The sequence below is a fragment of the Vombatus ursinus genome, unplaced genomic scaffold (genome assembly GCF_900497805.2).
Source record: "Vombatus ursinus unplaced genomic scaffold, bare-nosed wombat genome assembly UNPS02004691.1, whole genome shotgun sequence".
Lineage (NCBI taxonomy): Eukaryota > Metazoa > Chordata > Mammalia > Diprotodontia > Vombatidae > Vombatus > Vombatus ursinus.
The window spans coordinates 112,066-134,493 of NW_020944469.1; the positions used below are offsets into that span (position 1 = coordinate 112,066).

At 50.7% G+C, this 22,428-nt stretch overlaps 1 protein-coding gene across 5 annotated transcripts in view; it reads right to left on the minus strand.

Moving 5' to 3' along the window:
- Positions 1-12,008, minus strand: part of LOC114026183 (wiskott-Aldrich syndrome protein family member 3-like) — a 73,954-nt gene extending 61,946 nt beyond the window's left edge. For all 5 annotated transcript variants that reach the window (XM_027839830.1, XM_027839840.1, XM_027839817.1 and 2 more), the window contains exon 1: positions 11,920-12,008. The gene's annotated coding sequence lies outside the window, so the exon portion shown is untranslated. The remainder of the gene's footprint in view (positions 1-11,919) is intronic.
- Positions 12,009-22,428: the final 10,420 nt, after the last annotated feature.

Consider the following 22,428-nt stretch of genomic DNA (forward strand, 5'->3'; position numbering starts at 1 on the left):
GCAAGGCAGTCCCTTGGAGCATTCTGACTTTGACTTGATGTGAGGCCAACTGATACTAGCAGTGCCCAAGGCCATGATAGAAATGAGGCTGCCATTGCAGTCATACATGCTCTGGGGGCTTTGTAGAAGGACCAAATGGCCTGACCTTACCAAAAGTAGGGCCCCTGCACTATGACTGAGCTAGTGTAGTGGGAAGAATCAGGAGACAGGAGATTAAAGCCTGCCCTTGCTATATACTAAGTGATCTTAGATAAGCGGTTCCCCTTTTCTGGGCCTCAGTTTCCTCCTCTGTAAAATGAAGGAGTTGAAATAGATGATTTCGAAGGGCCCTTTCAGCTTTGGATACCACAAGCATATGATCCCTCTTCTGAGGAGAAACAAAACGGTTCCTGCCACTCACTAAGCTGGATTTCATCCTAGATCAGCTCATCTTTCCAAAATACATTCTAAAAGACAGGAGGTGGGGAGGCAAACAGAAGGAGCTGAGAAGCACTGCAGAATGTCAGAGCTAGAATGGACCTAAGCAATCACCACTGAGCCCAGCCCCTGCACAAATCTTGGGAGGGACCAAGTTTCTCATTATAGGAAGGCTTCAAGCAGAGGCTGCCAGGGTGCTGTAGGGGAGATTGCTATTCAGAGAAGGGCCAGACTAGATGCCTTTGGAGGTTCGAATCCTGCGGCTGACAATCATTACCTGCATGCCCTGGAGCAAGCTGCCACCTCTCTGGGGCTGTTTCTTCATCTATAAGATGAGGGCGTGCCTAGGTGGTTTCTGAGATCCCTTCCAGGTCTACATTTATGATCCTATGGTTCTATGATGAGGTCCCGAGAGGCTAAGTGACTTGCCCAAGACTTCACAGTTAATAGATGGCGTGACTGAGGCTGCCAGGGCTTCCTATGCTACCACCACTGACCAGCAGGGACTTTTCTGGGAGTGAGGGGAACAGAGAAGTCAAGCTCTAGAATGGTCCAGCTTGGCTACAGCTACTTCCTAGGCTCTCCCTGCCTCTTGCTAGGAGTTTGAAGGTTTCTTAGATGCTGGTATTCCAGGGCCATGCCAGGCTGGCATACTCTCCAAGTGTTCTAGACCCAGAGTGTATCAAGAGCTCACCACATCACTTTCACACTATGCTCTCTGCCTTTTGTTTTGAAAGCTGAGAACTCAAATTATCCTCGCTGTCAAGCATGCCACCGGCTTAGCAGGGGTGGTTCTGCCGCCACACAGATGGGACAGATATACATTTCCAGATAATCTTCTGGAGGCTGATTTGATCTCAGGAGATTTTCATGCTAAGTGTTCAAGAATACTACTGATTTTGAACTGCTCTTTGTGACAGGCTACAAAGGGGATGGGGATAAAACCTTAGAAACTGACCCCCTCATTTTACATATGAGGAAACAGAGGCCCAGGGAAGTTAACTGATTTGCTCAAGGTCACCCAAGTAAGAGAGCCCAGAAGTGGGATTTAAAGCCAGGTCCTCTGAGTCCAGAGCCATTGTGCTTTTCATTGCATTAACTCCCAAGGCCAGTGCTCTTTCCACTATACCTACTGCCTCGAGCATGAAAACACGATCAGTGGCAGCAGAAGCCCACGTGCTGAGGCTGTATATGCATCATCCGTCCGTGTAAGCTGATGGACAGTGCTGGCCAGCTTACCTATGGCGGCAGTACTCACCAAGTGCTTGGGCTTGAAAAGCACCTTCAACAGAGACTGCTGTTGAAGGCTAGAAAGCCAAAACAGAAAATAGCTCTTGTCCCCAGGAAGCTTATATTCTAGTACAGATAAGTAACCACAGAGCACAAAGGAATTGAAGGAGGGAGAGAGTGAGCACTACCACCTGGGAGGCAGGGGAAGGAAGGAGAGGCTAGTCCTTGAAGAGAGCCAGCATTCTAAGGGACAGAATTGAGGAGGACGTACATGTCACGCCTGGGGGAAGAGCCTGTGCAACAGCTTAGAGATGGGAGAAGGACCAGTAAGCACACCAGCACTGCAAACTTGGAGAAGAATATGGCTGGCCATGTAGAGGTGACAAAAAGAATTGGCCTCTGAGCCAATCATTCCATTGTAGGGAATAGACTCTGAAAACATTCTCAAAACCCACCAAGAGCCACCTTTGCAAAGATTACCAAAACCCCAGAAACAACCTAAACACTGGGGGCAGCTATGTGGTACAGTGGATAGAACTCCAGCCTTGGAGTCAGGAGGACCTGAGTTCAAATGCGACCTCAGACACTTTATATTTACTAGCTGTGTGACCCTGGGCAAGTCACTTAAGCAAAAAAACAAAACCAAAAAAACCAACCTAAACATTACACAGCCGAGGAATCGCTAAATAAACTGTGATTAAGACCAAAAGGTACGAGGAAGCCAACAAAAATCAGGAAAGATGTTTATGAAATCCAAAAAGATGAAAGAAGAATCAGGAGAATGGCTCACTCAAGAGAAAAAATGAGAATGAACAAAGGATCCTGATAAGGGCCTAAGGAATGACTGAAAAACTGACAATACTTTGTGCCCTAAAAATAATCGAAACCTAAAGAATATGCAGATATAGCTGGTTGTAGTGATATTCAATATTAAGCTTTTAATGAAACTTTTTGGAAAGGTATTACCAATACAAGGCAGGCTATACACTGAGTGGCTAGTGAAGGGGGGACAGAGAAAAGGCTATAGGCCAACTCCAGTGGTGTCCAACTCAAATTGAAACCAGCTACTAAACAGTACAGAAGGGTCCCTGCCGGCTGCATGGTGACTTAGAAAACCACATATTAACATTATCTACGTTTTACTGTCTTTTTCTTTATTTTACTAAATATTTCTTAATGACATTTTAATCTGGTTCCAGCTGCACTCAGGAGTGTTGTGGGCAGCATGCTGGTATTTGATGTCTCTCCTATTGGAGATACTGACATAAACTAACCAACAAATCCTTTTATGAAGGGCATTTGTTCTGTGAAGTTTGGATTCAGTCAAAGGGCTGTACTTGAGGACCTAGAGGACCACATGTGGTCTTGAGGCCTCAGGTTTCCCACCCCTGGCGTTAGAGCCCAGCAGAAGGTAGCTTGGATCCATATGGGAGAGTCCTTTCTGAAGGTGGAGTCTAAACATTCTTTTTGGCAATGGAGAGCCACAGGGCTTTCACTCCCTCTCACTTGGCACCACATTTTTTACCATTCCTTCCCATGCTCATAAAGAGAGGATCAGATCCAAAGGTCCCTCCTCCCTTTCTTGGTCTGTCCATGGAGCTCAAGCTATCTTTGTAGATCAGAAGAGAATCCTCTCCCTCCCCCCCCGAAAATAGTGTAACAGACTCCTCATTAGCACCCCAGAAACAACACTATGACCTTTTCCGAGCTCTGGGGTCAGGAAGGGATGGAAATCTCACAAGGCTGAGAATCCTGGACAATTTTAGGCACTTTTAGACCTTGAAGGTCCCTTCCAGCTCTAATATGGTGTTCCCCAGGGTCCCTTCTAGCTCTCCTAGGAGACTAAAACTGAGGACTGCTTGCCTTGGGGGTCCCCTCCCCCAGGACAGCAAAGGTCAGAAAGAGGAAGTGATGAGCAGCTTGTTAGAGGATCCTGGCCAAAAATGAAACAGGGAAGGAAGTCCAAAAGAATGGCTAAAATCAGGCCTGAGGCGTCTTCCTGGACTTCCAGCTCTCCCTGACAGTAAATAACTAATAGCTCAATTTGGGGGAGTCAATGCTGCTATTCCAACCAAGCAGCCTGTGTTAAGTGCTAGGGACACAAATCCATGTACAACATTCACAGGCTTGAGGACGTGTGTGCTGAGCGTAGGCACAGGCCTCCAGTAATCTGCCATTCTGGACTCATCACCAACTTCTTAGTTTAGAAACCATGAACACGAAAGGCTTTTTGTTTCGACATCTGCCAACTCCCCCTCTCCCTTTTCCAGAGCTAAGATGTCACACTTTTCCACACATTTGCTAACTGCTAAGTTCTCACATGAGCCTGTCATTCGTCCCCAGCTAGCCCAAAGCTGGAAAGCGACAGGATTAACTGCCAAAGGACGGACGTTGTGCTTTGGAGAAAGCTGGGTCACAAAACCGACACCCCAGTGTCTTACTGAGGATGTCTTCCATATCTTGTTATTCAAATGTAAATCAGAAGCAAATACACCACATCTTGGGGGAAGAGGGATGATGTATGCAGGGTCTCAATGAGGAAAAAGAATGAGCCTGATTCTCTGACAGTGATGTAGGCCAGGCTCAGGAGGTAATAGGGAATGCTAGCACTTGGAAGGGATATAAAGGATGGAATACTAGCACTAGAAGGAGCCTTAGAGATGGATCACCAGGTCTCTCTTTCTCAGGATAAGGAGGGGAAGTGATGCGGCCAGAGATATACCCAACCAGTGGAACAACAAAAGCAGGTCTGCAGGTTGCTAAGCCAATACCTGTCTCCATCCCCATCCCCTTTCCTAGCATCCAGTGGACCGCCCTATGTCTCTATGTGTCAGTAACAATCCCTACTGTTCACTTCAGGAACAACATTGCTGAAAAGGGCCTCTGTTTTGGGGGTTGGGAGGACTCCCAGGTCTTTCCTCTCAGGTGGCATGCAGTTGTAAGGTGCTAATCAGAGTAAAGCTGCCATGCTACAGGTAGATATGGAGAAGGAGCTCAGAGGGTTCCAGGGTCTGGAGTCAGGTTCAAGACTTTGCATTTCCCAATCAGTGCTCCAGACAGTGGAGCTCTTGGTCTATTTGGCTCCCCCGCTTCTCCACCATCAGCACAAACTGAGCTGGAAGGACCTCCGAAGCCTGTACTCAAAGAGGAATCCCCTCTACAACATCCCCCACACGTGATGACCAGAAGACTTAGCTAATTAAATCAGTGCTGACATCCAGGCATACTCCAGCCATGCTGGAATCCTGTTCAAAGAAAGAGATGGGGCTGATGTGGCATGACTTGTTCTTGAGAAACCCAAGCTTGCCCTTAGCAATCACTCCCTTCCCCTCTAGGTGCTTCATTTCCTATCTTTTTGGTAGCAAGGACCTTGTTTAGGGTGCTTGGTGGATGTTCTTTTTGGCTAGAGATAATGAGGTATGGATGCTTGAAACCACCATTTCATGTGCCTATAAGCTGCAAGAAATTCCATTTATAGCAAAATCTGCTAGGAGTCATCTGAATCAAAGAACAACCGTGGACGGTTTTCAACTAACTTTAACTTTAATTGTATTTTAATTTCTTCACCAAAGAAAAATTCATTATAAAAAATATAAGCAATGCTACACTAGCTCAGACCCATGCTTCATCCCACCTAATATCTTGTGACAGGGCACCAAGGGACATTTTGTGAGAGGGCACAGATGCCTTCCATGGCATCAACCTCAAACATCCTGAGCTCCCCTGTCTCAGGATGGCTCGATCTCCTCCATTACCACCCTCTTCTAATATCTCATCATGGCATCAATCTGACCCTGGGTTCTTCAAGGTTATACCAGAAAAGTGTCAGCTCTGAAAGGTCCTAGCAAGCTAGAAAGGATTCGAGTCCAGTTCTGGAGACAAGCTATATGTCATCTAAGGACCAGTCAAATGAGGTGCAGGAAGAAGGCTCATCCTCACAAGATCACTGGAGAGCTGGACGCCAAGCAATGAACCTTTCTAAGCCTGTTCTACTTCGCGTCTGGACCACTTATCAACACAAAATTTTACTGCCTGCTCTATAAAGTAAGATGACTTTTTATTTATCCTAAATCTACCTAGGGCGAGTTTCATGGAATTTTTCTTAGGTCTTGTATTTGAGGAATTACAGACGAAGGATTTCAAGAATAAGTCCGAGTTTCTCTTCCACCCCCACCCCCCGTGAATTTGCAAGTGTCAATCATATCTAGGGTGACCATACACCTTGGATTTTCTGGGACAAGAAATTCTATTTCAAGAATAGAGAATGTGCTTTTAATGAAGCTCTGCAAAAGGAATTTTCTTTGCCAGACCATGTGTTCCAAATTTTGGTTCAGAAAATATGGTCACAATAGTCATACTTTCTGTTGCAGCTCAGATAGAGCTATTTGCTATGCAGGGAACACCCACGGTGGCCAGGAGCTCTCTACAGGGGAAGCTCATTCAGAGATATCAAGAGAGCGAGGTCAGCATCCCACACCTGGCTTCCGAGGACTTTGAAGCTTTGTTCAGGCTCAGACCTTGTTCAAGAGTAAGTTTCTTTGAACTCAAGCCTGATCTGAGACCACTCTCCACCCCCACTCCCAGCCTCTTTTCTCTGCCTGTAAAATGGAGAATATATTTGAGTTGTTAGGAGTGTTTTAAAAACCTTAGAATGCTATGCAAATATGAATTCTTTTCCTGACTACTGTGGCTGAGCCACTGTTCTGGCTCCTGGACACACATCTAGCCTAGAGACTTCACACTCACTTCTGGCCATGACTAGAATACTTGAGCAGACCCTGGTGGCTTCTCATGAGCCACTCCTTGCCCGTGGCTCCCCTTCCCTGAGCTAGACCAGCAGCACCCCTGATTTCTCACATCTGTTCCTGGCTCCCCATTCACATCTACATACCTGATCCTCCTCAGTCTGTCTTAGATAGGCTGTGCTCCATGCAAGAAGAACATAGTTCTGAGCTGGAAAGGACCTTATAGAACATCGAGTCCAACTTTCTCCTTTTGAAGAGGAGGAAACTGAGACCCGGGGGGGAGGGGGTCAGTTGGGGTTCAAAGTCTCTCAGCTGGAAAGTAGGGAAGCTGAGATTCAAATTCAGATCCTCTGACTCGGAACTTGCTTAAGATGCCAGGACAAGGCTGAGAATTGACCCCACCCGATCCTTTTCACTGGCCTTGTCTGAACCTTTCCAGGTACCACTCCTCCTTGGGGCCATGCCGGAGAAGACTATCACAACTCCCTTTCCCATAGTACTTTAAACTGCCAAAGAATTTTCTCCCCAACTCTGGGGAGATAAAGAATCTGAGAATTGTTATCCCCAGGAGACAAAGAGGTTAAGGTGACATGCCCAAAGTCCAAAAGTTAGTATGAGAGCAGGATTCAAAATGAGGTCGATCTGGACTCTAAAGTAATTTCCCTTCTCAGATCACATGTCCTAATTCTGGTTAAAAAATATGGTCACCGGGATCATCTGGCCCAGAACTAGTCAGCCATGTTGTTTCCTGGGCCTTATCCTTTTTCTCATTCTGTCTTTAGTGAGGCTCAGAGCTGTGTGGCTACAGAAGCCAGGGGGCTAGGGTGTAGGGAACAGTCCACAGTGATGGCCAGATCCCTTTCTCATATCATAATTAGCTCAGAGCTCGCGGTTCTGTAAGCACAGCTTGGCTAGCTCTTCCTTAAATGCATTAGCTTGCCACCCCTGCCCACACTGCAGCTCATCTGCTGCCTTTCTGCCCACTCATATGGGCTCCTTTATTCTCATGGCTTATTTCCATGGGCATGTTCCCACCCAGAAGAAGCTAGCATAATCTGCAGACTTGGAGACTGCATGATTTGACTCCCCTCCACCCCCAAAAGAATTTCTTAAAATGTTAAACAAGGTACACACACACACACACACAGAGTTGTGAGTTCTCCATCCAAAGACAAGTGTATTTCTCTTTATCGTGTTCCATCCCCAATAAAAAACATTCATAATGTAGCACATTCAAGCCGGAAGGGGCCTTAGTGATCATCTCATCTAGTCCTTTTCAAAAGGAGGAAACTGAGGGCTACCCAGGGTCACACACCTCGTTAAGTGACAAAGCTTGAACTCGAAGCCAGGTCTTCGGCCTCCAATGCCAGTGTTCTTTCCAGGACACGGACATGCAGAAGCCAGGCTTCAGCACCAAACCTCATGAAAGCACCAATTCAGACTCCCTCTACTAAGCCTCCATTTTATGCCCTGGGCACAGAGAGCTTGCCTTTTGTATGAGGAAAGTTGTTAACCAGAAATGCATATGTAAAAGGGACAAATGATACAAATTCATTTCAGAATTGCTACTAACGCCTGTCATCGAACTCATAGTTTTGGAATTTCCCAATAAATTACCACAGAAATTCAACATTCCTTCAACGATGAAACTGCCACAAACGAGCACAGCTACTCCTCAAACCCAAGGGAGAATGTTGTTGCCCAGGGCCTAGAGGGTTGGAGCTCTTTACTCATTCCAAGAAAGAACGTTTCCTCTTCAGCGATGTTTATTAAGATGGCTTCTCTCAGCAATCACTGCCCTCAGGAACCCTTTCAGTTGCTTTCCCCTCCATATAATAATAATAATAATAATAATAATAATAATAATAATAACAATAATAATATATAATATATAATAACGGGCCTCCAGATTTTGCTTCCTCTCATGCCCAGCAAGTGGCCTCTGCCTCCAAGTGAGGGGGCACTTACTACCCCCGGAGACAGAGCCATCTAAAGGGCTTAGAAAGACCTCAGAGGGACACAGAGAGGCTTTTTCTCTGGAATTATTTGAGTATAATATCGCTTTCAAATGCTACAGAACATCAGGCATCCAATACTTGGGCCAAAGGAGGAGACCCACAATATACAGAGGCAGAGGACACAGGTTCCATCCAAGCTCTGCCACTAACTACCTTAACCTCGGCTAAGTCTCACCTTTCTGATCTTTGGTTTCTTCCTCTGGAAATTGAGGGGCTCAGACCTGATCTCTGAGGTCCTTTCCAGCTCTAAATCCTATGGTCCTGTCAAGTAAGCCATGTTCAATGGGCTATTATGAGCTCATCCCTATACATCTGGTCTGGGGTTTCTTGCTGAGAACTTCCTACGATACAGCAGAAAAGACCTGAAGATCTGTACTCAATTACTACCTGGGTGACCAAGGACATGTCACTTCCCCTCTCTGGGGCTCAGTTTCTGCATCTGTAAAATGAGGTTGATGCACCAGACGGCATCGCTAAAGCCCCTTCCATCTCGAGCTAGATAATACTATGATCTTGTGGTATAGACAGACTGATTGGTTTCTTAGGGGCAAATCCTTAAGTAATTACAGCAAACGACAATTCAGTCCAGGGCCGCAGAGTCAGAGGGAAGCCAAGAGTTGACACAATTCTCAGGGTGTTTTAAGCCAAGGGGAGGTGGGGTGAGGATGAGGGAATCTGTATGACTTGGAGAATTCTGTCTGACTCAATTTAGGATCTATGAGACTAAATCCGCCTATCCAGGATCCCCCGGTAAGGAGGGGGTATCATGGGGAACATGGCTTGGCTCCAAAAGCTCCCAAGATGGGAAAGGCCACAGAACTGAGGAGTCAGGGAGACTCCAGGGTCCAGCACGAAATGCATTTATAAACAGAGCCTGAGGGGACATCTCATAGATTGTCTTATCTACTCCCCCTCCCATTTTACAGATGGGGAAACTAAGATATGGCAAGGGGAAATGACTTGCTCAATAGCTAATCAGTTGATGTACCACCTCTTCTTTTTTTGTATTTTATTTATTTAAAAATTTTTTAAATCTATTTTTAGTTTTCAACATTCACTTCCACAAGATTTTGAGTTCCAAATTTCTCCCCATCTCATCCCTCCCCTCACCCCAAGATGGCATACATTCTGTATACCCCCTTCCCCTAATCTGGCCCCCTTCTATCTCGCCCCCCCTTGATGTACCACCTCTTGACAGAACTACTGATCACAGGGCATTAAAGGGCACACATTCATCTTTCCCCTTGACTGTCAGAAGCTCAGCACCATGATACCCACAGCCTGGAGGATGGAGATTATGCCCATAAATCCAGCTCTGCCTCATCTGCACTGCCCCCCAAACACACACCTTGAGTAGGCAGGGTGAATGGCTTCCCTTCTTCCTTCTCCTTTCTAGCTGCACCATAAGTCAATAAAGACAACTCAGGTATCCTCCGTCCAGCGTGAGTGTGGGTCCCTGGCAGGGGATGGGAAATAACCGCCAGCCATGGGGGCAAGAAGGAGACCAAAATCCATCCTGCCAGCCTACACTTGCCTATGCAGCTCCATGTTCCCTAAGCCCCTGTATTACTGTTGCCTTCTGGCCTAGGGGATACTTTCCATCTTGTGACAGCTCCTCATCGTAAGCACAATAAAAAGGAAGGGAAAAAAAGCTGACCCATGGCATATAAATGTTGTTTGGAAATCTGGCCAGTTTGGCCCAGTGCAGAGAAGCAATGAGGCCCAACTCCCCTACTGCTCTGAAGCCATTTGAAACCCTTCACAGCTGAGCAGGAAAGCCCAGCTCTCAGGCTCCCAATCCATCAACAAGTAGGCATTGAAAGCCTACTGTGTGCAGGCACAGTGGGGAAGACAAAGAACAATCAGATCCCAAGCCTGCCTTCTCTCCTTCAAGAGCTTACAATCTAGTAGTGCAGACAAAACAAACATACACTTGTGGAATCTTAGGGCTATAAGATCCCCCAGAAACCATCTAGTCCTTTTACAGGGAGAAATCGATGCCCAGAACAGCAAGTGACTTGCCCAAGGTCACAAAGCCAGTTAGTGGAAGAGCTGGTCCCAGCACCCAGGTCTCCTGCTCCCTAGCCCACTGCTCTTTGCACTCCACATAAAACCAAGGAAAAAACAATTAGACATCACACTAAATGGTGCAAGAGGAGGCCAGGGTGGGGCAACAGAAGAAGAGAGGATGAACCCAGAAACCTACAAACGATGCAATGCATCTGCACCAGGGGCTACTGAACCTCTCTTCCTCTCCCCCCAACCCATTCCCTCACACCTAGGCTCCACACCATCTATTGCCCATCCACTCGAGCCCAGTTTTCCAGCAAAATACAGTGAGCTTTTAAAGACCTAGTCACCTCCAAGGAAACTGCCTGGGTATCTGTGGTCACGGTCCTTTGGCCAGGGTCAGCAGCAAGTTGGCCAGATGCCCAACCACAGCACTTCATTGCACTGCAGCAAAAGACAGCAGAGGAATGGGCCAAGTGACTGATGGCAGCACCCAGGGGCTCTCCAGAGGTGTGCTGCCCAGCAGCACTCTGCCCTGCCCTCCTCCCCTCACAACTAACTGCAGCAACCCTTATGGGAGTGCCTCTGCTAGGCCTTTTTGTTCCCCAAGAGACTAGATTCTCAGCCTTCCCTGAGAGTGGGAGCACTCTCAGGCCCAGACTGGATCTCAAATCTTCCCCCCCCACCAAAATCAGGATGCTTAGTGCCCTAGCATTCCCTAGGGGCACTAGGGCTGCTCTTTTCATCCTGCAGCCATACCCCACCTCCTAGGCCCTGGATGGTCAGTCAGGAGAGCCCTGAGTGCAGCACACATTTCTTTCCCCCTCCTGCTCAAATACCAGGGTGGTACCAGTCAAAACTGGGGTCCACTCCTGACTCACAGTTAGTCCTGATTTCCAAGGAAAGCCCTTCTGGGTCCTCCATCCTGGAGTGCTGAGTGAGAGGTAGGGAGAAGGAGTACAAAATATGAAGACCACCGAGGAAAGGGCCACTCTGAAACTGGGGCCAGGAATCTGGGTGGATACATGCCACTAAGAAACATGCCTCTCCTCATCTCACCTTGCTTCCCCAAGGATTTGCCCCACGGGGGTGGCCTGAGGAAGAATACCTCAGCCCCTTGTAAGGAAGGGCTCCCATCCTCCCATCCATCCTCTCTGGAAAGAGGGGAAAACAGAAAGCAGAGTGTGTCCATCCTTAAAAGGGGAAAGGGAGTCTAGCGACGAGCCAATCTTCTCCCCTTACCGAAAAGGCCCGGCTACAAGGAGGACATGGAACCCCAAGTTTCTATAAAGACTGCATTGTCCGTTTGACCGGGGTGGGTGGGGGGACACTGCACACACGGATCAGGGACCCTCAACCTAATTCCTTCCTCCCCAGGCTTTGACTAGAGGAAGAGGAGGAGGTGCCGAAGGTCTGATCTTCCCAACCCCACCCCCGGCCAGTCCCAGGGAGGGAGCTGCGATAACCCGGGCCGGTGTCCCCTGCCCCCTCCCCTTTACCTCTGTGGAGACCCGGGTGCCGCAACGTGACCTCTTAGCGCAGACTGGTGCAGGAGAGGCTGCGGCTGCCGCCCGATCTGGGGCTCACGGTGCCTGGCCGGAGATGGACTGGGACGCGGAGGAGGAGGAGGAGGAGGAGGCGGCGACGGGGAGGGGACCCGGGATGCAGATGCAGCTGTCGCTGCCCGAGCACGCTCCGCTCCCCTCCCTCCCCTCGCCCTCCGCAGTGCTATCCTGGCGCATGCGCTCTGCGCACTTACTTGCCGGCTGGGCAGGCTGGCTCTCGTGAGCTCTCTGGCCGGCTCTCCCTCTCTCTCTCCTCCCCCCTCCGCTTCGGCCTCTGTAGCCACCGCCCCCCACCCCCACCCCCAGCCCCAGCCCGCTCTGCGCTGGGCTTCTCCGTCTGCTGCCTTTTCTGGGCAGGGCTGTGCAGGGATCTGATCCTCTCCACGTGCAAGGCTGGGAAGGAGGGGCGACATGTGTGAGTATTTCAGTGTGAGAGTGTGAGGGGCTTGAGGCAGGGAGAGCAGCCGGGCAGCAGGGGCTGCCGGCCTCGGGCCTCTCCCCTCGCGGGTCCCAGCAGGTCTCTTGACCTCAGGCCTCGTGCCTCTTCCCAGGCCTGGCCCATCTCTCCTCACAGGGTCCCAGATGGCCTCACCTCCTCTCGGGCCTCAATGTTCTCAGGCCTCGAGCCCTAGTGCTCCCAAAAGTTGGCAGGAGTTGGGGCCAGTCAGCCTCGCTCCTGGCAGACCTGGCACTCCCTGAGGCTTGGTGAGAGTTGGGGCAACTCTCAGAACCAGGGTTTGTTGGGAGCAGATGCCAGCTGGCCTCAGTCCTCCATCTTAGACTTTGCACCTGTGAAATAAGGCGGAAGTTGGGGCTGCCAGCTTCCCACATGAGCCTCCACCTCTCTTTGAGACCTCTGGGGAGAAGCCTGACCTGCCAAAACCAAAGGGGTGCTGTCCCCCTTCTTCCCTCAGACCTGCAGCCCCACCAAGTAGCAGATCCTAGGCTGACCTGGTAGGAGAGGCAGGAAGCCAAGGGGCCCTAACTTCCAGCAAACCTAAAGGGGCTATGTTCCCCACCCATCACTCGGGCTCCCAACCCCACTAAATCTCCAAGGCCCCAACCAGGTACCCACCTGAACTCCTACCAAAAAAGGGTGAGGCACAGGCAGGGGTGCAAGAAGCCTGAGACTCCTTGGCATATGTTCTTGTCATACAAAGTCAGAGAGACCAGGATGGGCCCCAGCTCCCATCAGATCTGAAGGGAAATATCCCACTGCTCCTATCATTCCCTTTGGTCCACCAAGTAGTTGCAGCCTACCTGCTGGATTTCCCACCAAAAAGGGTGGGACACAGCAGGGGGTTCCAGGGTCCCAGGACAGCTAGCCCTGTTCCTGGGACACCTCTCACCTAACCTGAAGGGCCTATGTCCCCCACTAGGTCTCTGACAACACTGCACAACCTAACTGCATGAACTCCTCCCAAATCGGGGCAAGGGAAAGAGTTGGCACACCTCAGGGGTACCAGAAGGGTGCGGACATTGGGGCGAGTTTCCTGTTCTGAGAGATCAATAAGTTGGGAAGCCTGTGGGTTCCAACTCCCATTAAATGTGAAAAGGGATATCCCGCTACTCCCATCATTCCTCTTGTTCCACTAAGTAGTTGTGTCCTACAGGCCAGATTTCCCATCAGAATAGGTCAGGCACAGCAGGGTGTTCCAGAGGCCCTAGGACAGCTAGCCCCTATTCCTCAGACGCCTTTCACCTAACATGAAGGGGCTAAGTCCCCCAACATCCCTTCAGTCTCCCAAACCCACTACTAGGGTGACCAGTCTGAATGTAAAATTCCTGCCAAAAAAGGGAGGGTGTGGAGTGGACACATAGCAAGGGGAACCAGAGGTGGGAGGCCATTGGACACAGTTTCCTATTACTAGCGGACAGAGAGTTGGGAAATCAGCGAGCCCCAACTCCCATCAAACCTAAAGGGGGATATCCTCCAGTTCCCATGATTCCCATTGGCCCACTAAGTAGTTGCCGCCTGCCCTGTCTGCTGGATTTCCGGCCAAAAGTGGAGGGGAAACAGCAAGGAGCCCAGAATACTTTGACCATTCTGCCCTGGTTCCTGTCTCTGGAGGTCTGATAGGCCATGAGGCAGACGGACCTAACTCCCAGTAAACCTGAAGGGGGAAATTCCCCTATACCCATCATTTCCCTTGGCCCAATAAGTAGTTCTGTCTGACCTGCTGGATATCCCACCAAAATTGGCAGGACAAAAAAAGGGATCCCAGAAGCCCCAGGACATCTGGCCCTTGTTCCTGAGACACCTCTCAGCAAACGTGAAGCCCTCCCAACACCAGTCAATCTCCGATTCCCAGGAGATCCCTGGGACTCTGGGTCAGCCTGACTTGGGGACCCACACCCAAAAGGGGAAGGGGTGGGTGGGTACAAAGCAAGAGTACCAGAGCGGGGAGGACATTGGGCTGAGTCTCCTTTCACTACAGGGCAGGAAGTTGGGAAGCCTGCAGGTTCCAGCTCACGTCAAATAGGACGGGGAAGAGCCTCCTGCTCCCATGATTCCTCTTGGCCCAATTGATAAGTTGTGTCCTATCTGCTAGATTTCCCTCCAAAACTGGTGGGACACAACTGGGTGTCCCAGAGGTCCCAGAACACCTGGCCCCTGTTCCTGGGATAGCTCTCACTTTACCTACAGAGGCTATGTTCCCCAATTTCCCTTCACTCTCCCAAACCCACTAGGTCCTTTATGCCACTGGTCAGTGTGACTGCATGAACTCTTGCCAGCAAAGGGAGGGGGTGTTGTGGACACATAGCAAGGTGTTCCAAAGTGGGGAGGCCACTTGGTGAAGGTTCCTGTTCCTAGTGGTCAAAGAGTTGAGAAGCCCGAAGGCCCCAACTCCCATCAAACCTTAAGAGGGATGTCCCTCTTTCCCCATCATTTTCCTTGGTGCAATAGGTAGTTGTGTCCTAAAGGCCAGGTCAGCCAAAATAGGTGGAATGTAGCAGGGGGTCCCAGTGACCTGAGGCAATTTCCCCCTTCCTTTACCAGAATTCAGAGACTCCAGAAGGCAGAGGGTCCCAAATTCCATCATAAATGAAAGGGGCTATTCCCCTTCATCCCATTGTTATCCTTGGTACTTATGGTGGGCCTGTCCGATTTACTGCCAAAACGTCTCTGGCCAGAGGAGGCGGTCCCAGAAGCCCCAGGACAACTGGCCAATTCCTGGGAACTTTTTTCCTAACATGAAGGGGCTATGTCTCCCAACTTCTGTTCAGGATAAGATCCTCTTGAGCCCATTGTTTCTCTTGGCCCACTAGGTAGTTAGCACCTGCATGCCCAATTTCCCACCAAAAGTGGAGGGGCTACAGCAGAGATGAGGCTACTTTGTACCTCTTCCTCTAGTCTGAGGTCAGATTGGTCAGTTTGGTCCCCAACTTCCATCAAAAATGAAGTGGAGTTTGGATTCAGTCAAAGGGCCACACTTGAGGACCTAGAGGGTCACATGTGGCCTTGAGGCCATAGGTTCCCCACCCCTGGGCTAGGAGCATATAGCATGAGGTCCCAGAAGCATGAAGCCATCTCATCCCTGTTCCTATCCCAGAGGTCAGAGAGGCCAGAAGGGGGAGAATCTCAAATTCTATCATATCTAAAGCACGACATCCCCCTTTCTTCCATTATTTTCCTTGGCACACCAAGTACCAGCGTCCTACCTCCTCAATTTCCTCCCAGAATGCCACTGAGCACAGCAGGGGTTATCGGAGGCCCCAGGACACCTGGCTCCTGTTCCTGGGATACCTTTCACTTCACCTGAAAAGTCTGTGTCCCCCATCTTTCCCTCAGTCTCCCACACCCACGAGGTCCTTGTCACCACTGGCCTGTTTGACTGTATGAACTCCTGCCAACAAAGGGAGGGGGTGGGGGTAGACCCATAGCAGGGGGTCCCAGAGAGGAGAGGCCACTTGGTAGAATTTCCTATTACTGGATGTCAGAGAGTTGGGAAGCCTTGTAGGCTCCAACTCCCATCAAATTTTGAGATGTCCCCTTTTCCCCATCATTTCCCTTGGTCCAATAGGGAGTTGTGTCCTAAAAGCCAGATTTCCCACCAAAATGGGTGGGACACAGCAGGGGGTCCCAGAGGGAGAGACCATTTGTTGGAGTTTCCTCTCACTAGAAGTCATGAGACCCCACTCCCATCAAATCTGAAGGGGGATATGGCCCTGACCCCATCATTCCTTTTGGCCCACTAGGTCATTGTCACCTAGCTGCTCAACTAAAAAAGGGCAGGCACAGTAGGGGGTCTCAAAGGCCTGAGACCACCATGACCTTGTTCCTTTCACTGAAGGATTGAGAGGCCAAGGGGAGACTCAACTCCCATCAAACATGAAGTGGGCTATTCTGCTCCCATCACTCCCCTTGAACTAATCCATAGTCATGTCCAACATGCTGGATTTCCTTCCAAAATGGGTGGGACAGAGCAGGGGTTTCCAGAGGCCTGAAGCCACTTGGTTCCTGTTACTGGGACAGCTCTTAGCTAACCTAAGGTAGAATAGTACCCCAACCCAGGTCAGGATCCAATTCCCAGTGTATCTATGGGACCTCTGGCCAGCCATCTTTAGGGATATCCCACCAAAAAGGGATGGGGTGGGGCACACAGTAGGGTTCACAGGGTGGGAAGAAACCATTGGTGCAGTTGCCTGTCAGAGAGTTGGGAAGCCTGTAGGCTCTGACTCCCATCAAACTTGAATATCCCCCAAACAGGATATCCCCTGATCCCATCATTCCCTTTGGCCCACTAGTTATGTCCTACCTGCTGGATGTCCCACCAAAATGGACGGGGCGCAACAGGGGGTTCCAGTGGGCCCAGGTCAGCTGGCCCCTATTCCTAAGATATTTCTCAGCAAACCTGAAGCAAAATAGTCCTCCCAATTCTGATCAGGCTGGGGATCCCCACTAGATACCTGGGGACCCTTGACACTCTTGCCTTAAGGACCTCCCCCCAAAAAGGGGAGTGTAAGGTGGGCACAGAATAGGAATGCCAGAGTGGGGAAGCCATCGGACACAGTTTCCTGTTATGCCAGAGAGTTTTGAATCCTTTGGGCTCCAACTCCCATCAAACCTGAAGGGGGTATACCCTGATCCCATCATTCTCCTTGGCCCACTACATAGTTGCCACCTGCCTGCCTGGTTTCCCACCAGAAACGAAGGGGACATAGCAGGGGGTTCCAGACACCTGAGGCCATTCTGCTCTGTTTGTGTCCCTGGATGTCTGTGAGGCCATGATGCAAAGGAACCCAACCCCCATCAAACCTGAAGGGGGATATTCCCCTGATCCCATCATTTTCCTTGGACCAGTAGGTCCTTGTGTCCTGCCGGCCAGATTTCGTGCACAGCAGGGGGTGCCAGTGACCTTAGGATTGCTGGCCCCTGCTCCTGGGACACCTCACTAAACCTAAAGGGCCGAAGTCCCCATCACCCTGGTCAGGCTCAGAACCATGCTATATCCCTGGGATCCCAGGTCAGCCTGCCTTTGAGATTTCAAGCCAAAATGGAAAGCAGGGCTCTGGGCACACAGCAGGGGGTCTCAGAGGCAGGCGGCCATTGGGCACAGTTTCCTATCACTAAAGGTCAAGAGTTGGGAAGTAAGCAGGCTCCAATAGCCATCACACCTGAAGGGTGGAGAGCGTCCTGATCCCATTGTGTCCTTGGGCCCTCTGGGTACTTGTGTGTTACCTGCCTGATTTCCTGTCAAAAGTAGAGGGGACACAGCAGGGGGTCTCAGAGACCCAAGGCCATTTCCTCCTGCAAGGCAGAGAGGTCCAACTCCCATCAAGCCTGAATGGTGATATCCCTTTGTTCCCATCATTCCCCTTGGCCCACCAGGCAGTTGTGTTTTACCTGCTCCATTTCCCAACAAAGTGGCAGGGGCACAGCAGGGGGTCCCAGATGCCCCAGGACAGCTGACCTCTGTTCTTGGATCACCTCTGACCTAACCTGAAGGGATTATGTCTCCCACCTTCCCTTCAGTCTTTGGCACCCACGAGGTCGTCAACACCACTGGCCAGCCAGACTTCACAAACTACCTCCAAAGGGAGGAAGGGGGGGAACAGGTGAGCACACAGTAGGGGGTCCCCAAGTCCAGAGGCCTCTTGCCCTTGGTCCTTTCTTTGGAGGTCAGAGAAGCCAAAAGTGGAGGAACTCAACTTCCATCATACCTCAAGGAGGATATTCCCTTTCATCCCATTATTTGCCTTGGTCCACCAGGTACCCATGTCCTACCTGCCCACTTTCCTACCAAAAATGTCCTGCACCTAGCAGGTCCCAGAGTGGAGAGGCCATTTCTTGGCGTTTCCCCTCACTAGAGGTCAGAGAGTTGGGAAGCCATCAGGCCTCACTCCCATCAAATCTGAAGGGGGATATCCTCCTGCTCCATCACATTGCCTTTGGCCCACTAGGTAGCTGCCACCTGCCTGCCTGACTAGAAAGGGGCAGGCACGGGTTGGGGTTCCCAAAGGCCTGAGACCACTGCGACCTTGTTCCTTCCACTGGAAGATAGAGAGGCCAAGGGGAAACCCAACTCCCATCAAACATGATGTGGTATATTCCCCATCATTCCCGTTGGCCACTAGGTAGTTGTGTCCTACCTGCTTGATGTCCCAAAAATATGGCTGAGGTACAGCAGGGGGTCCCAGAAGCCCCAGGACAACTGGCCTGTATTTCCAGGATATTTCTCAGCAAACCTGAAGCACAATAGTGCCCCCAGTTCTGGTCGGGGTGGGATCCCCACTGGATACCTGGGGACCACTTTCCTGCCTGCCTTAAGGACCTCTCCCTAAAAGGGAACAGTTCGTGGGCACACAGCAGGTGGACTGGGGGGCTCACCATTGCGTGCAGTTTTCTGTTATTAGATGTCAGAGGGTTTTAAAGTCCTGAAGGGGGCTATCCCCCCGATCCCATCATTCCCCATTGGTCCAATAGGTAGTTGTGTCCTAGTGCTTGATCTCCCGCCAGAATGGGTGAGCACAGCAGAGGGTCCCAGAGGCCTCAGGACGAATGGCCCCTGCTCCTGGGACGCCTCTCATCTAACCTGAAGGGGCTTATTTTTCCTTGAGTCTTTTAAGCCTTGAAGTGTCCCTGACATCACTGCCCAGCCTGACTGCACCAAGTCCCACCACAAAGGGGAAGGGAAAGGAAGACACACAGCTTGAGGTCCCAGAGGCATGAGGCCATTTTGCCCCTGGGGGTTCCTTTTCCTGGAGGTCAGAAAGGCCAGAAGGCCGAAGGGCTTAATTAGTATCATTTCTAAATGGGATATTCCCCTTCAGCCCATTATTTCCCTCCGTCCAATTGGTATTTCTGTCCTACTTGCTGGATGTCCTACCAAAATGACTAGAGCACAGCAGGGGTCCCAGAGGCCCCATGACAGCTGGCTCATGCTCTGGACAGAACTCGGCAAACTTAAAGGGGCAAAGACCGGCCCCGCCTCCCCCCGCCAATCTGTCTCTGTTCCAGACTAGATCCTTGGGACTCTTGGCCAACCTGCCTGTAGGAACTTCAGCCAAAATGGGGTGGGGCACACAGCAGGGGGTCCCTGAATCTAGAGTCCATGTTCCCCCCATTCATTTTTCCAAGTCAGAGAAGTCAAAAGGTGAAGGGACTCAACTCCCATCAAGCCTGCAGAGTGATATCTCCGTGTTCCCATCATTCCCCTTGGCCCACTAAGCAGTTGTGTCCTACCTGCTCCATTTCCTGCTAAATGCCACCGGCCACAGCAGGGGGTCCCAGAGGGCCCAGGATAACTGGCCCCTATTCCTGGGGCACCCCTCACCTAACCTGAAGGGCCTATGTCTCCCATATTTCTCTTGGTCTTCCAACCCCTCTTCCTTGATGCCACTGACCAGCCTTACTGCAGGAACTCCTGCCCAAAAGGGGAGGGCAGTGGGTCAGCACACAGTAGGGGGCCTCAGAGGCAAGAAGCCATCCGGCACCGTTTCCTGTTACTGGAGGTCAGAGAGTTGGGAAACTGTCAGGCTTGTTCCTTTCAGTGGAGTTCTAAGAGGCCAAGGGGAGACCCAGCTCCCATCAAATCAGAAGGGGGCTATCCCCCTGATCCCAACATTTCCCTTGACCCACTGGATCATTGCCACCTGCCTGCCTGATTTCCTGCAAAGGGGTGAGCACAGTAGGGGGGCCCAAAGGCCTGAGACCACTGGGACCTTGTTCCTTCTATTGGACGACTGAGAAGCCAAGGGGAGACCCAACTGCCATAAAACATGAAGTGGGAAATTCTGCTGCTCCTATCATTCAATATGATATCATTCAACTTAATCCAATTCATAGTTGTGTCCTACATGAGCCGGACTTTCCAGAGGCCTGAGATCACTTAGCCCTTGTTCCTGGGACACCTCTCACCTAACCTGAAACAGAATAGTACTCCCAACCCGGGTTAGGCACTGGTTCTGACTAGATCCCTGGGACCTCTGGCCAGCCTTCTTTGGTGACGTCCCACACAAAAAGGGCAGATGGAGGGCACACAGTAGGGACCCCTAACAGAGAAAGCCATTAGGCACAATTTCCTGGTACTAGATGTCAGAGAGTTGGTGAACCTGCAGACCCTAACACCTATCAAACCTGAAGGGGGATGTCCCCCCGGTACCAACATTTCCCTTGGATCAGTAGGTACTCATGTCCTACAGAGCAGATTTCCCAGGATCCCCATGACAGCTGGCTCCTCTCCCTGTGATGTCCTTCAGCAAACCTGATCAGGCTTAGAACCACCATTGGATCCCTGGGATCCCTGGCCAGCCAAAATGGGGAGGGGGTGTGGGTACACAGCAGAGGTCGGAGAAGCTGGAAGCCCCATAGGGCTGTTTGCTGTTACTAGTGGTGAGGGAATTGGGAAGCAAGCAGGCCCTAACACTCATCACACCGAAAGGGTGGCTATCCCTGGAATGGCCCCTGTGCCTACTGGGTGGTTGTGCCTTATTGCTCAGTCATTTCAGCCATGTCCAATTCTTTGTGACCCCATTTGGGCTTTTCTTGGCAGAGATACTAGACTGGTTTTCCTCTTCCTTCTGCAGCTCATTTTACAGATGAGGAAACTGAGGCAAACAGGGTGAAATAACTTGCCCAGGGTCACACAGCTAGAAGTATCTGAGGTCTTCCTGACTCCAGGCTGGAGGCTCTATTCAGTGTGCCATTATCTGCCAGATTTCCTGCCAAAAACAGAATGGACCCAGCAGGGGGCCCCAGAGATCCAAGGCCATTTCCTCTCTGTTTCTTTCTCCTAGTCAAAGAGGTCAAAAGGCTGAGAGCTCCAACTCCCATCATACCCGAAGGAGCATATCCCTCTGCTCCCATCATTCCCCGTGGTCCCCTAAGCAATCGTGTCCTACTTGCTGGATTTCTCTCCAAAATTGGCAGTACACAGCAGGAGATCCCAGGGGCCTGAGACCATTTCACCTCTGTCCTTTTTCTGGAAGTCAGAGAGGCCAGAGGTGTAAGGACCCAATTTCCCTCATACCTCAAGAGGGATATTCCTTTTTGTCCCATCATTTCCCTTGACCCACTAGGAACCTCCAGCCTACCTGCCAGATTTCCCATCAAAAAGCCAGTGGATACAGTAAGGGCTCTCAGAGGTCCCAGGACAGCTGGCTCCTGGGTCACCTCTCATCTACCCTGAAGGGTCCATGTCCCCCACCTTTCCTTCTGTCTCCTAACCCCACTCCTTCTCTGACACCCCTGCCAAACCTGACTGCTCAAGCTCCTGCCAAATAGTGGAGGCAGGGGTAAGGGGCACTGAGCATGGGGTTCCAGAAGCCTGAGGCCACTTGGCTCTTCTTTCTTTCACTGAAGGACTGAGGCCAAGGCAAGTCCCAACTCCCATCAAACCCAGTGGCAGAGGTCTGTCTGTCCACATCATTCCCCTAGAAGACCCAATAAGTAGCTGCCCCCTGCCTGTCAGGTTTCCCGCCAAAAGAAGGAGAGGGGTCCCAGAGGCCTGAGATCATTCCACCTCCATTGCTGTCTGTAGATGCCTGAGAGGCCATGGCACAGAGGGACCCAAGTCCCATCAAACCTTAAGGTCGATAGTCCCCTTCTCCCATCATTCCCCTTGGCTAAATAGGTATTTTGTCCTACCTGTTGGTGTCCCTTGCCAAAAGGTGTGGGGCACAGCAGGGGGTCTCTGAAGCTGCTTGGCACCTGTTCCTGGGACACCTTTGGCCTAATGTGAAGTGGAATGGCCCCTGTGCCCCAACCATGGTCAGACACCAGTTGCCACTAGTTTGTGGGACACATCTCACCTAACCTGGACGGGCTATGCCCACTCCATCCCTCAAGTCCTTCAACTCTAATGGGTCCATGACTCCACTGGCCAGCCTGATTGCAGAAATTCTCACCAAACAGGTATGGGGCACAGCAGAGGGTCTCTGAGACCGGAGGCCATTATACCCGTTTTCTTGTCCCTGGAGGTCAGAGAAGCCAGAAGGCAG